Source organism: Lacerta agilis, chromosome 10 (genome assembly GCF_009819535.1).
Source record: "Lacerta agilis isolate rLacAgi1 chromosome 10, rLacAgi1.pri, whole genome shotgun sequence".
Lineage (NCBI taxonomy): Eukaryota > Metazoa > Chordata > Lepidosauria > Squamata > Lacertidae > Lacerta > Lacerta agilis.
In genome coordinates, this window is record NC_046321.1 from 31,187,597 (window position 1) to 31,202,747 (window position 15,151).

The window sequence follows — 15,151 nt, forward strand, 5'->3', positions numbered from 1 at the left end:
AGTATGTATGAGTAAATAGTGATGGAACTGTCCAATGGAAAATGCACAGATTGGGTGTTTCCGCGCTGTGTTTTTAGTGTCTCAGGCCAGGAGCATCCCTTTGCCATCTGTTTGCACAATTTTAGTGGTTAATGTTAAAGTTACAACTTAACTTTTTATCATTTCCAAACGCATGGAAAGTGTAGTGTGTGTGTGTGTGTGTGTGTGTGTGTGTGTGTGTGTGTGCAGTAGAATTTTATTTCTTTGTTTTAAATTGGTTTGCCTTTGGTTCCGTTTACATGGCATGTGCAGCAGAATGAGGTGAAATGCTTGCAACTCCATCCACGCGGTTTCCTCTTCCATTTCATCATGCAAACCGTCTAATATGATGAAGAAAATGTTCCGAATAGAAGAGATTGGTGGAGAACAGAGAGGCACCCTTCGAGGCTGAGATTCCCAAAGGTTGGGTATGAACCTGCCTTTGACCCAAATGAGGTGGCTGCTCTTGGGTGTTGTGAGGAAATCAGCACGGATATCTCCTATTTGTAATACGTTTGGGAATCCCTGGCACAGGAGACTGGGTGCCTTTCATGGAGATTAACACATAGCATTTTCTTCCTTCATCTCCTGGTGTTTGCTAAGCTTTTGAAATTAAGTTAAGGCTGCCAGCCATCAACCTTGAGGTGATGCCTTTCCTTTTAAAATGGCAAGGCACCATGCACAGATGCTGCAGCTAAGCTTCTGCCCCTTTCCTCCACCCATCACTCCAGCCTCCCTCATCTCCTGGTTGCAGTAGATCCAAATTTAAGACTTACATTTTAAGTCGTGCTTGGTGCAGGTGGTGGTGGTGGAGGAGGGGAAGGGTGGGGGCAAAGGGACTCACAGAAGAATGGTGTTGGTGCCACAATGGCTGCCTGTGTTTTTTTTTCAACTTCCTTGGAGCTTTGAAAGTGGTAGGTGTGGTCTCCGGGTTGATGGGCGACACTCCTAAATTCAATGCCTGAGCCAAATGAGATGGGGTGGATGGGGCCTGGGGTGGTTTTGATTTAAATTTTTTCTCTCTTGGTTGGGTTCTCTGGACTCCTAGTTAGTTCAGGGCATGACATTCTTTGTGGGCAGGAACTGAAGTAGGGAGGGTTGAGAGTCAGGGAAAGGGTTTACTAGCTTAGTGTCCAATCACAGCTTTGTTACCAAATGGCCATGTTGGCCCAGAGTATTTTCAAAATGGCCGCTGGTGCTATTTAAGCATATATCAAGGGAACACTGCTATGGATCCTAGTTTGGGGTGGGGCAGGAGGACAAAGCATTCTGAATGCAAGCTTGACGACACAAAGGCATCCAGTGTGGGGTTCAGGCAGAGACTTTGAAATGCAATTTCCTCACACAACTAAAACGGGGGAAGGAGACATCATTATTACTTTCCCAGCGTAGCGCCTTCCCAAGGGAAAGCGCCGTCGAACTCAGGCTTGCCTCGTCTCTCTGAGGCCCAAATCCCACTACCCCCACCAATCACTACTCTTCTTTCTCCCAATCCTCCTATGCCCAACACCTCCCCCTCTCCAATTCTTTTTTCTGTAAATAGCTATTTCTGATTTCGGACAAGCAGGGATCGATAGATTCTGGAGGGGGGAGGACAATTGTTTTACTTTTTCCCTTTCTCTTAATGATTTTTGGTGTTTGAACTTGAAAAAATAGTATATATTAGTGTGTGTGTATGTGCGTGTGTGTCTATATATAAAAATATATATACACACACATACACAGGTGACATCAACATACACACACACACACATACACACATACAAATGGATCCTGGTCAAAAAGAAAGTCGTTGATTTCCCCCCATTGATTTATCTTGTTTCTCACTGGGAGTTGTTTTGGGAGCAGATGGTTTTTGGGGGGTGGGTGGGTGAAATGTATAGATTTTCAGTACAGCATTGCTCAAACAATGCAGGGGAAAAAAACTTTAAAAGAAAGGGGGGAAGGAACAACAACAACAAAAATAAAACAAAATGAGAAAACTTTGTGATGTACAGAATCTGTAAATAGTCAAAGATTCTTTCTCTTTTCTAACAGCAAATTATTTCTGTCACTTTATATTCAAAAATAAAGAAACCTACCACAAAATATCAGGGTAAAAAAAACAAAAAACCACAAAGCCCAAGAATCAGAGTCTTTTCTTGCATGTGGTGATGAGTGCCAAAGTGTGTTGTTTGGTGGAATTGATTTAAAAGCCTGAAGCACTGGAGTTTGTGTGAGAGGATGGATATTGCGTGTGATTCAAAACATGATAACCCAAATCTTTAAATTGTTCTATAAATGTTTGTAGGGATATGGAAAGCCATCTCTCTCACTTCCCCTTTCAAAATATGGAGGAAGCTACGGGAAGCCACCTGTCATGGTTTTGAAATTAATGTTGCGGTGTGTGTAGATGAAAAGAGGCTATTTAAATATATTTCACATTGTCTCCCTCTTCAGCCTTTCACAGATTGATGAGGGAAAAGATCAGCAAGTTCAGACTCCATTCACCAAGGCAGAATTCCCCACAATCCCCTCCCTTGCCCTGAAGATCTGTATAATCCAGTGCCCAGCTTCTGCGAGACCTGTTTCAGGCAGCAATCTGATGGCCAGAAGTGTGTTTTGCAACACAAACTGAATGCACTGTCTCTCAGCAGGGGTGCCTCTGTTACAGACACGGCACATGCCCTCAGGCGTAGCTGGAGCATTGCTTCCAAAATCCAAAGAGCAACTCAACATGAACATCTAAATACAATTAAATAGAAATTCAATTAAATAGAAACCTGAATAATTAAGCACATGTCATCTACACCTTGAAAGCCCCACCCTTTCTTAGGACTGATGCTATCAGCCAACTTTTCACTATGCCCTGGTTAAAATTGGGTAGGGCTTCCTCCTGAGGCCAGATTCCAGCCTACAGTTCTCCAACTGCCTATTCTCTGATCTAGATCACAGTAGAGGGGCTGTTAGCCTATTACTTTTGGCAAGTGTACTATTCGTGTGCACAAATAGTTGAGCTGTATACCCGTACTGTTATTCACAGGTAATGTTCACTGAGTGTACAATTTGTTAACCTGTGTAAACAAATAGCTGAGCTGTGCAAATCAAGAGGTGTACACTCTGTCACATAGACACATGCCCAGATTGCACCTCTGTTTGGTGTGATGTGTGAACTAGTCTTATGCCACGATGAACAAAAACCAGGAAGAAATGCTTCCTGATTATTAAAGGAAGACCAAGCAAACAAGCACCCTCTATTCTTAACAAATTAAAAGAAAAGAGGAAAGAAAATGACACACTCCTTCCCCCCCAGAAGATTATTTTTAAATACAAAAAATTATAACACAGATCTTATAGGACCATGTCTGTAAAACTAAGCATTGGAAAGATGTGTTCTCTATTTCAACTTTTTGCTGAAATAGCCACATTTCTATCACTCACATAAAATACCTGTTGGCTATGTTAGTCTGCCACAGGTTCAAGGGGGAGGGATAATCCCAATCACACAAAAAGCTTTCACGTTTGAAAAGGCCATACACACCCATTCTCATTTTGTAGCACCCTCTTTTTCAGTGTTTGAAATGGGGAAGGAAAGTTGTGTATGTTTGTGTGTGTGTGTGTGTGTGTGTGTGTAAGAATGAGTTGAATGAGTTTAAAGATATGTGTGTCTGGAGAATGAGGGTTATGTGTGTGGGCTGGTTACTCCGGATAAGTGAATGTTGGATGTGAGAATGAGTAGAAAACAACTACTGTCTGCACTTATTATTTAAACTGGTGTGCATGTATATTCTATAAACAAGAGTAAGTACTATTTTTTTTTAAGTCAGGTGGATGAGGCAGGTGGTTAACCATCACTACCCTCACCTGACAACTTAGTTGCTATTTCAAAGTAGAGAATGGCTTTTGCAACTGTGGGCACATCTTTCATTTGCCTTCGCTATGAATGATGCCTTCAAAGCATCACAGAATTATCCATGTTCTCCTAAATAAGCTGAACCAACCATTCCTCTGGGGTTGCTGTGTGTTTCCCAAATACTTAGGAAATGGAGGTCGGGGGCTGATCACTATTTCCCCATGAAACAATGAACCATGTCTGAAGAGGATTTTGTCAGCCCACCCCCCACCCCCCGATTCCCTGGATTTGGATGTATGGTACAGTTTTCATCATTACTTGGCAGGATTATGCAGCTGAGAAACTTACCATGTGATCATATGTATGCTGTGAGGAAGGGTCCCAGTAGGCCCACACAAGTTTAATGCATGGGGGGCAAACATTGCAACCATGCCTTCTGCCACCAATTATTCCAAAGGAAACAAATCACTGTTGGTGTGGTTGACTGGCATAAGAAAGGGCACTATGTGCGCTCTCATGTACATGCATAATGCTCTACCACTGAGATGGTACCTGGCCCAATCACTACTTGCATGGATCTTGATATGGGTACATCTCTGTACATGCATATAAAAGTGAATACATGAGTGAAAATAGCATACAAAATGCATTATATTTGGGGAAATTGCCAAAATGTGTACAGGAGTCAAAACTGCATATGAAAATGTATTTATTAGGATTAATTCACACTAAAATGCTGGTGAATTTTCAAGAGGATATTATTTACAAGTTGCTGGAGAAATGAATTTAAGATTGGGAAAAGGAGAAAAGGAGAGAATAAAAATGGACAGTTCCTCTCATTCTGATCTGTATAGCAGGATTCTCAATTGCTATTGATTACTCAGAGCAGCAGCTGCAGCAAATTCCTCTAAGGGTGCATTCACACATCACTTCTTTGTCCTGGATACTCTTAAACTGGTTCGGTGTGTCAATCCCTAGGTTTCTCCTTGCTTGGTGGAAGAAGGTCCAATAAATCACAAGGTCCAAAGTCTCCACCCTTTGGATGGGGAGAATACTAGAAATTGAATCACAGTTATGACATTTGCCTATCAGTTGCCCTCCATGAATGTCATCATATGCTGCCCTGTGATTTCTCTTCTGAGAGTTCTTCTGGGCATGTGGCTGCTTCTTGGTTTTTCTTCTTTGCTTCTTAGTTCTGCTTATACTCTGTAAGGTGACATGATTAGACATCCTCATACTTACTTCCTGCAGGCAGCCAGGTGCAGCCCATATTGCAAGCATGGGATGAACTGAAAACCCCTCTCCCAAGACATCCACAGACATTACACCCAGAGAGGTAGGAGCAAACATCCCATAGGGGCAGATATTGTGATGTGCTCTGTCCAGGGCTATGGATCCCCAAAAGAGAGCAAAATTATAAAAAAGCAGGATTCTTTATATATTATACTTATTACACAACTGTGCATGTTTCCTACTTTCCCATAATTTTTGCAGCTCCTGCCAATCATTGGAAGGGGGCAAAGTGTAGCATGTAGCTCTTCCTGATCACCTCTTGAAACTTTGTTCAGACTTCCCTGCTCTGCTTCTGAGATTTCAGTAGGCACTTCTCACACTTCCCCCTGCATATATGAACAGAAAGTTTTGTTTTGGTTTTTTTTTTAAAGAAAGGAAAAGAAAGGAAGCCAAGGTTCTTATACAATGGTAACTTCTGCACCCATTATCAAACTTTGCACTTCCACCGTGTGTGACTACAGAAATGTGGAACATCTGGCATATACATTGCCGTGGGATTGTGTTTCCCTCCATTGCTATTTTTCTAGGAAAAGAGGTGCCAGAACTCAGCATGAACACCTCCCTTGTTCTCTTAGAATGGCAATGATGCCCACCTGAGAGGTGCTGGAACTGAGTTCTGGTGAGTTCTGGCTGGAAAAAAAATCCCTGTGTCCCGCAAAGAAAGGCAAGAACTTTTTCAGCAGGGGGCTGGTCCACTGGCCCTCAGACCTTGTAGGGGGCCGGAATATATTTTGGGGGGGAAATGAATGAATTCCTTTGCCCCAAAAATAACCCTGAGATGCATTTTAAATAAAAGGGGACATTCCACTCATGTAAAAAACACACTGATTCCCGGACCATCTGCGAGCCGCATTTAGAAGGCGATTGGGCCACATCCGGCCCCCGGACCTTAGTTTGGGGACCCCTGGGCAAGAAGAACCAAAACTAAAACCAAATGAACTATCTAGAGATATATCCACAAGAAGGATCATTAATCCCAAAGCACAAAAGGGAAAGAACCACACCACCCTTAAAGACACTGAGGTGTGTTTGTTGCTGTTTTGCATCCATTCACTGTGTGCATCACACCACTCACACTGATTCTGGGATTCCCCTGGTCTGCTACATATCAGTGCAGACAATGGAGAGGTACTGTGTGCAGTGCAAGAATTGAACTAGTGCCTCAGAGCCCTGGTTTGGGAGCATGGGAGGCAGGTGGCAGGTTCTTAGTGTCTAGCTGGAAGGGAGGTGCAGAGTTTGGGCCTAAACACAGATACCTAGCTTCATCCAGGGCATCTTGATAAAAGAAAGCCCCTCCCACCCCATCCCGCAACCATCCATAGTAAATAGGACAGTCTCACAAAGAATTGCATTTCAGGGAACAGCAGTGAGCAGTATTTCATCTGCAAACGTACTGTACCACTTTCCGAGAAGAAGGAAAAGAAAATGGGATGTGTTTGCAGAACAACAAAGAATGATTCTCTACACTGACATAAGTGGATAAGCTACTGTTGATTACCTGACTGTTGGTGACAGAGCTCAATTGCAAACATCAGTGCAGGACTCAAAAGGAAGCTGAAGAAGGAAGTGCAGGTAAGTTTCACTCTCTGGTTCCCTGTCTTATGTGAAGTCACTGCTAGATGTAATGTATTACAACTATGATAGTGGGGCTTGGTGGGGGGAGGGGACTCCGGTTCAGTAAATGCTCAGCTAAGATGCTGTCAGAGAGCCTGTTATATTCTGGCACTAGCATAATTTGGTGGCAGATTTGCTGTTCTCCTCAGGACAGAACTAGACTAGAATGATCAGGGAACTTATCAGGACCCAGTACCATCTGGCTTCAATTTCAGGCATCTCCTGGGGGGGGGCCTGAAAGACTCCTGCTTGAAAACCTAGAGAGCCCTTGCCAATAATTATGGACAATGCTGCGCTAGATGAGCCAATTATCTGAAGCAGAGACAGTCTAAGACACTTCCTAAGCAGTGGCCTCCTATTGCTATGCCAAAGCCTGCAGAAATGCACTCAGAATGGCTATAATACAGTTTTCCATTGCACATTTATTTTGGTTGCGAATGCAAGGAGCATTTTTTATGCATTTAAAGTTTTCCCCTCTTGCCCTCTACGTCTCTCAGTCAGTAACAGATTGCCATATCAAAACAGCGTCCATGGTGAACAGGGGAACACACACAAATACAGCACCCCCTTATTTATTTTAAAGAAAAGAGTAAGGAAGGATACTGATAACTGAACTGTAGAGTTGAAAGGGACCCCAGGGGCCAGCTAGTCCAACCTCCTGCAAAACAGGAATCTCAGTTAAAGAATCACTGACAGATGGCCATCCAACCTCTGCTTAAAAACCTCCAGTGAAGGAGCGTTTGAGACAGTTTGTTTCACTGCCAAACATCCTTACCCTCAGAAAGCTCTTCCTGGTGTTTAGTCAGAATCTTCTTTCTTGTCATTTGAATCCATTGGTTTGGGTCCTACAGTCTGGAGCGGGCAAAAACAAGCTCGCTCCATCTTCCATGTGACAGACCTTCAGCTATTTGATGGAGAGTTCGCTAAACAGCCGGGGTGAGGGGCATCAGGAGACATTTATGGAAACATAAAAAGGAATCTTTCTGAGTGCTGGTTGGAAGAACCTATGGAGAAGGTGCCATAGGTCCATATGACAGCACATGAGTTGTATGCAAATGGGCTGAGGTTCAGTTCCTGTCTTCTATGGGTAGGGCTGGGAATGATCCCTGCCTGAATTTCTAGAGAGCTTCAGCTAGTCAGTGTATGCAGCCAGTACTGAGCTGGATGCATCCATGGTCTGACTCAGCACAAGCCAGTTCCCACTGTTCCTGGTACCTCTTTAACAAGGTACATGTTTTTATGCAAAGAATCTGGAAAGGAGCAGGCTAATCAGGGATGAACTGTGACAGGACACATGAAAGAACTGCTGCTCCTTCTCATATTTCCACCGACACATCGCACTGCAGGCAACAGCATTCACTTTCTCACTTGCTTTCAAGGCCGTTTTCCTGGCTCAGTTCCAGCAAGTATAATTAAAGCCAAGTTATCTCAAAATGCTACCTGCATGTCAAAGTGTGTAGGGCTGGTTTTGTTTAACCTTTCCGCAACTCCAGCACCAAACCGACAAATCAGATTTTCGACTGTTCCAGCTTTTGGTGCTGTAACTCATGTTAATTTGTTAGTCTATTACAGTACATATGAATAAAATACAGACATTAGCATTCCGGGCATATAAATATAATAATTTAACATTCAGAAGAGCCATTAGAGTATAATTTATTCTCACCTGTTTCAAGCAGGCCTAAATGATACATTTTCAAAAGTGTTGAGTGATTAATACAGCACACTGCGCAATATGGCAATAAAAGTGCTTCTAAATATAGTACATATTCAATACGCAACAGAAATCATAGGGGATGGTCTTCGTTTTTTAATCCAAGAGAAAATAGCCTTTGCCTTTTCTCAGTAACAGCAGCATTTGCCAGGAACACACATGACAAGGGTGTCTGTGTGCTCCTTTTATATGGATCAGTACCCAATTCAGATTTAGTTTTCAGCAACCAGTTTGCTTGCAACAACCTGTGGCCTCGGATGCAGGTGTGCATGAAGGATGCATCCAGTAAATTTAATTCAGTTCTGAGACACAGATTTGAATACTGCTTTCCACCTACCCATTTAGAGGGCTGATCCTCTGTATTTCCCTTGTTGGATTGGAACATCGTCTTTAAGAGACCTGAGTGGGTCCAAGGGCTGAGACCAAAGCCAGGCTGACAACTTTTCCAGGAGGCAGATCAAACACATTTTTCAGGTGAGGAAGCTTTTATGCCAATGTCTTAAGCAAGGGTGGCCCATTTCAATTTACCACCTGAGGTAAAACAGGAAGGTGTCGCCTTGCTGCCAAACCTCCCCCACCAAAGCCTTCCTTACTTGGGTTGCATGGTGGTGCCCACGAAGTGGTGGCAATGATGGCGGATTCTGGCAAGATCACATGACACGCTGCCACTGGCAAAGATCATCACAAGATCCATAAGCGCTTACGCCAGTGGCAGTGTGTCCGTGTGAGCCCCAGCACTTGGGGTGCCTCAGCCCACATCAGTAGTGGGTCGGCTGTGTCACTGTTGGGAACCACCAGCCATCAGGCCTAGCTAGGCCACTTCAGCCAAATCTCACCCACTTGCCATGCACCTGACGTTATATATGGATCCAGTTCCCCACCACTATCCCAAGAAATATAGGGCTGGATCCATCAAAGGAACTGCCTTCAATTGGAGATGCTGAGCCTATAAGCTCAATCCAGAGAGAACACATAAGCCATAGTTCCAGTTACAGGTAGGTAGCCGTGTTGGTCTGCCATAGTAAAAAAAAATAAAAAAAAAAATCCTTCCAGTAGCACCTTAGAGACCAACTAAGTTTGTTCTTGGTATGAGCTTTCGTGTGCATGCACACTTCTTCAGAAACACTGAAACAGAAGTCACCAGACCCTTATATATAGTGAGAGAGTGAGGAGGGGTATGACTCAGAAGGGTGGTGGGAATGGGTGATTGGCTGATAGGTGTGGGAAACCTATCAGCCAAATCACCCATTCCCACCACCCTTCTGAGTAATATTGACTTCTGTTTCAGTGTATCTGAGGAAGTGTGCATGCACACGAAAGCTCATACCAAGAACAAACTTAGTTGGTCTCTAAGGTGCTACTGGAAAGAATTTTTTTATTTTTTATTTTGTTTTGACATAAGCCATAGTTTTCCCTCCAACCCTCCCCACGTTCTCCTGGGTTCTTGGCCCTGTTAGAAGGATTGCAATACACTCAGAAATGCCAGAGTTCCAGAAAGCAGCAACCTGCCCCAACCAGTCACTGCTCACAGCTCATGTGACCCTCTGTCCTTTGTACAACACAGTGATGCCTTCTCAGGCTGGTTAGGAAACAGAGACTGCAATCCCATGCATCCTTACTAAGTTTAAGGCTAGGCTGCAAGTGACTCAGAGGGGCTTATTTCTGAGGACAGCTGTTTGGAACTGGGCCATGAGCTGCAAGGTCTTATCATCTAACCTTGCAAAGGTTAAATGCCCCCCAATTACTACTTCCCTCGACTTTGCATATCTTCTTCCCACAAACCACCAAGGAACTTGTGCTAAATCTGGTCCCTGCAGGACTCTCAAGCTGCCAAAAAGGCATTTAGTCCATAAGAACTAATAAGTTCAAAAGTGACAGGTGAAAACAAAACTGCCTTTAATCAACTTTGCTAACTGGAGTTTCCAATATTGTTATTCTCTCGCCCTTCACAATCTCAGAGTACAAAATTCCAAGCAGGTGGCTGCTATGCAGCCTTCAGAATCAGAAGTTTAAATAGTTCCTGCCCTGCATTTCTAAGCACTTCATGTTCAAGGAGTGTGGGAGTAGACGGTATCAGCCAATCGGGCTGCTCTGTTTCTTCCAGCCCACTTAGCATACGCAATACGGTAATCGGGATGTGTGCTGTTCTAGGAGGCTGGTGTCTGAGCCAATTCCTCAGTCAGCAGCACCTGCGTAACTAACATGGCATTTTGATGGCTATCTAGCCCGCACCAGCTAAGCTGTTTCTACACCCTGTCATCATGTGTTTCCAGGTGGTTGTAAAACAAGCGGAGGTGTATGGATACAAACAGAAGGCTGAGCACAGGGAAGGAGAATAGCCTAATTAAAAAAAAAAAAAAGAGGGGGGGGGAGCTGGAGTTGCCAAGGTCCAGATTATTGTAATCGAAGGAAATCGCCTGAGTGTTTATTACAAGGAAAGGCTGGGAGATTTTTACGCCACCAGAAATGGCTGGCTATAGAAGCCATTAGCTATTGGCCATTTCCAAACAGCAAAACAGCTGTAACAGCTAAGACTGCCTTTAAACTCATCTTTAAAACGTATGTTTTCTCAAGCCTTCCTGGACTCTCAGTCTTCATTTTTAATTTTTGTTGTATACCCTGTTCAGTTTTATTTGTGATACATAGTTGCATTTTGATTTTAATCACATTTTATTTTTTGAAAATAGTATTTTCTCTCTGTGTGTGTAACCCATGTACAGGATTTTTTATTTTATTATTGTTACGCACCACTCCAATCTCTGAGCAGTGAGAGATTCCAAGTATTCCAGCACTTGAAATGAAGGTTGGTGGAGACTTGTGTCTTTAGGTTATATGGTGGTGGGTTGTTTTTTTTACACATATCTACAATCACAGTATTAACACACAAAAAATATTAGTTGCAGCTTTGAATCCAGCACAGAACAAGCACACCTCTTTGTCTCTAGCTTCTAGCGATTCCGGCTCACTCACACATCCCACTCTGTCTTTTGTTCTCCTACCAGCAGCTAGTTGTTGCCATTTGTCCAATGGCAGAGAGCAACTTCTTTGGTTATGCTAATCATGGTGCTTAACTAGCCAGCCAAAGCCATTACCTACACAAAGGAATTGATTGGGCAAGCTTGCTGTCTTATGTTCAGCAGCCACAGATATAGGCTCCCAAGAACTAATTGCAATGTCCCATTCAAGTGCAGTTGGAATGCATGATCACTGGTATTTTGCTAGTCCTCTGGAATGCAAAGCATCTTGTTGTGCCATCTGTATATTAGTGGCTCACCAACAGACACTTTGAACACGTCCACACATCTTTAACATGTGCACATTTGTGTCTCTCAAGAGCTGATTTTATAGTTGCAGACTTTTCTCAGTTCAAAAGCACATGTCATGTTCTGGTACTGTGAGCACCCCTACATGGCACCTGCTAGTAAATACACTTGTTAGTCCAACTTTTCCACATGGGACCACTTTGCGCCTCTCAGTCAGAGAGACTAGGTTCAAGTTAGCATTCGGAATACCCTTGTGCTGATTAGGCTAATGCACTTTGAGGAAATGCACTTTTTAAATATTACCTTGGCACAGCTTTTGCCAGGCAGAGGAGGGCTCACAAATGTCTTCCTTTGCTATTGCATGAAAAGCAGTACTTCTGCAAAGCACTTGCTTTAACGGCACAGCGATCCTTGCACCGGACAGTTGCATTACGTGGAGACGGTCTCCACATTTATTGCAAACAACTCCAATCTCCACTGTTTGTTTTCCCTTATATTGTCTTTTTATGCCTTGATATGCATTTTTAATTAGATGCGCCTCAGTTCTTTCATTGCTTTTCATTTGGAAAACACACTTTTCACTAACTCTGCAAATATTCACTACTCTTTGGAGGCCAAATCTCTTTGTTTACAACAAGAATGCTTTGACCTGGTTATCAGTTATACCACACATTTGCTTTTTCTCGCTTGACTGTGCAACTGTTCAAATTCACATGAATTTGCATGTGTGTCGGGGGGGGGGGGAGAGGAGGTATCAGGAATGGGGAACTTGTGGCCCTCCACATTTTTTGGACTTTAGCTCCTATCATCCCTAACCATGGGCTGTGGTGGCTCGGGGTGGTGGGAGTTGGGGTTCAGCATTTGGACAGCCACCACCCCTGGTATATAGGGTCATCAGGGGGTCCAACTGAAAAAATAAAATTTTGTATAATGAGAAAGTGGTTGACATTCATAAATTATACTTTTGAAGGAACAGAAGATATGCAACATTTCATACTCTTGGATTCATATTATTTTATTTTGAAGGAAAACCAATTCTGTAGAGCTCTGAAATGGAACATGCTATTCATTTTGGATTGGGGCCTCTTGCCATTTTCCTGTTGAAAGGCACATGCTATTTGCCCCTGAAGTAATCAGCACATTTTAAAGACAAACAGAAGCAGGAAGTATTAATATTAGGGAGGCACATTCAATGTATAGACAAGTCTACACAGACATGCAATTTTATTATGTATATTTGATATAAAATGACTGGATTTTTCTCTCTTTTGATAAATTTCATGTTTATCTACCTGTTTTTCAAGTATGATTCCATTGGCATTTTATTGTGACTATTTTGTATTGTTTCACCTAAAATGATCCTGCTGAAAGGTGACCACGTTTCTGGTGAACTTTGTTTCTTTCTCATTCTGTCTCTCTCACACCTCACCTTCCTCTCTGCTCTCCTTGCAGACCATTTAGGGACATAGGAAGTTGCCTTACATCAAGTCAGGCTAGTGGTCCATCAGGCTTAGCATTGTCAACACTGATGGGCAACAGTTCTTCAAACTTTCAGGTGGGTCTTTCAGATGGAGATGCCAGGGATGGAAACCAAGACCTTTGGCATGCAAGGAAGATGCTTTATCACTGAGCTACAGCCATTCCCCAAAGTTAATTTTGGAAATCCCAAAGCACTGCCACTTCTTTGCAACACAGTGTGCCAATCTGATGGGTTCGCTGGAGGTGAAAGCAGTCTCGCTTTATTAATATTGGTTGCACCGGCAAAGCTTGTTGTGATCCTCCAACAACATCACCCTGAGAAGAGTGTGTGTGTGTGGGGGGGGGGTTGTTTCCATTGCAGATGAGAACTTAAGTCAAGCAGGTGAAGGGTCAGGCAAGGTAAAGTTTCTAGAAGTTTGCCTCTGCTAATGAAACAAAAGGGCAGCAATACTTATGGGGCAATTAATGATCCAGCAAAGACCCAGCAATTATACTCTTTACATAATTTTTCATTTGGGGGTGGCATTCTAAACAGAACTATCCCCTTCCCTCCTTTCTCCGACCAAGTGCTTTTTAAAATTGGAGTTTAAAAAGCAGTTTGCAGTGCTAGGCAGGGAACAAAGGCAACAGCCACTATGGACCATGCTGTGACATAAATACGCTGCCCCAGTTTCTGGCTCTCTTAAGTGATCGATTCCATAGTATTGCCTATACAGAAAAAGGATGGCAACTGCCTTTACCCACACTTTAGAACAGCAAAGGCACTCAATTGGTATACATTCAGGGGGCTTTTTTCCCTCTCTCTTTTTTGGCAAAAAAACCCAGGCTGCTGCTTTTGTATCCAAATGTTTGCTCATCCCTCATCCTCAGTAATAAGACAAATGCAGCCAAGCAAGGCAAATGAGAGGTGAGGCATCAGCAGAGCTATTTGCCTAGCTAATTGCAGTCAGTCAATCTTGCCTCAATCCCTTCTTCCCCCTGCAACATCAGGGACCCAAGGGATGTTGCTGGACCCAGTCCAAGTGCAGATATGGGCTTTCTTAACGTCTTATAACATAACTTACCTCATTTCATCCTGATGTTTCAAGATCCAGATTTTTTAAAACAAGGAACACTCTGTGGGGATCTGTTTCACCCCTCACACCAGTTTAATAGGTACAATATCTGTTTTTCTTTTCACTGCTGCTGGACTGTATAATACACTGGCACGTCGGTCAAATGTCTGTGTTTAGGCTTGGAACTGGATCTTACCTTTTCCTTCTTCATGTATCTCAGTCTTCCTCAACCTGGTTACCTCCAAATATTTTGGACTAGAATTCCCATCAGTGCCAACCAGCACAGTTGTCTTGGCTGAGTCTGATGGAAACTGTAGTGCTGGGTGAATTTGATGGGAGTTGTAGTCAATGCCATTGAGCTTTCAGCGCCAGCTAAAGACCTGGCTTTTTGCCCAGGTCTTCGCTGGAGTTTAATGACAGATTGATGTGATTGTTGGGGTTGTATTTCTCTCTGTTATATTGTTGTTTTAATGGAGCTGCTTGCAATGAAGAGCAGGAATAGAAATGCTTTTAATAATAATAATAAATAATAATAATATAGCTCTAAAGATCTGGAGTGTACTAGGTTGTCTTATAAAGTGCATATTGAAATTCTACACATTTGAGCAAGTTGAAAGTGAAGGGCAGTGTGACAATATAACTATAGGGGGTTATTTTAAAAATTAAATACAAAAGCATGCATTGCAGACTAGAAAGAAATGCACACCTAGAAGAGAATATTTTCCTCTTGGGGAGCGAATTTCTCTAGCAGTGATTCACTCATTTGTCTTTCTCACTGTTCAATATACTCTGAGCAGTTTGCCAATACGATGACTGCAAGATTTTGCTCTTCTCTTCCCATTGTTTCCTGCCTTCCAAGTTCTCTTGGGGCTTCAAATGGTGC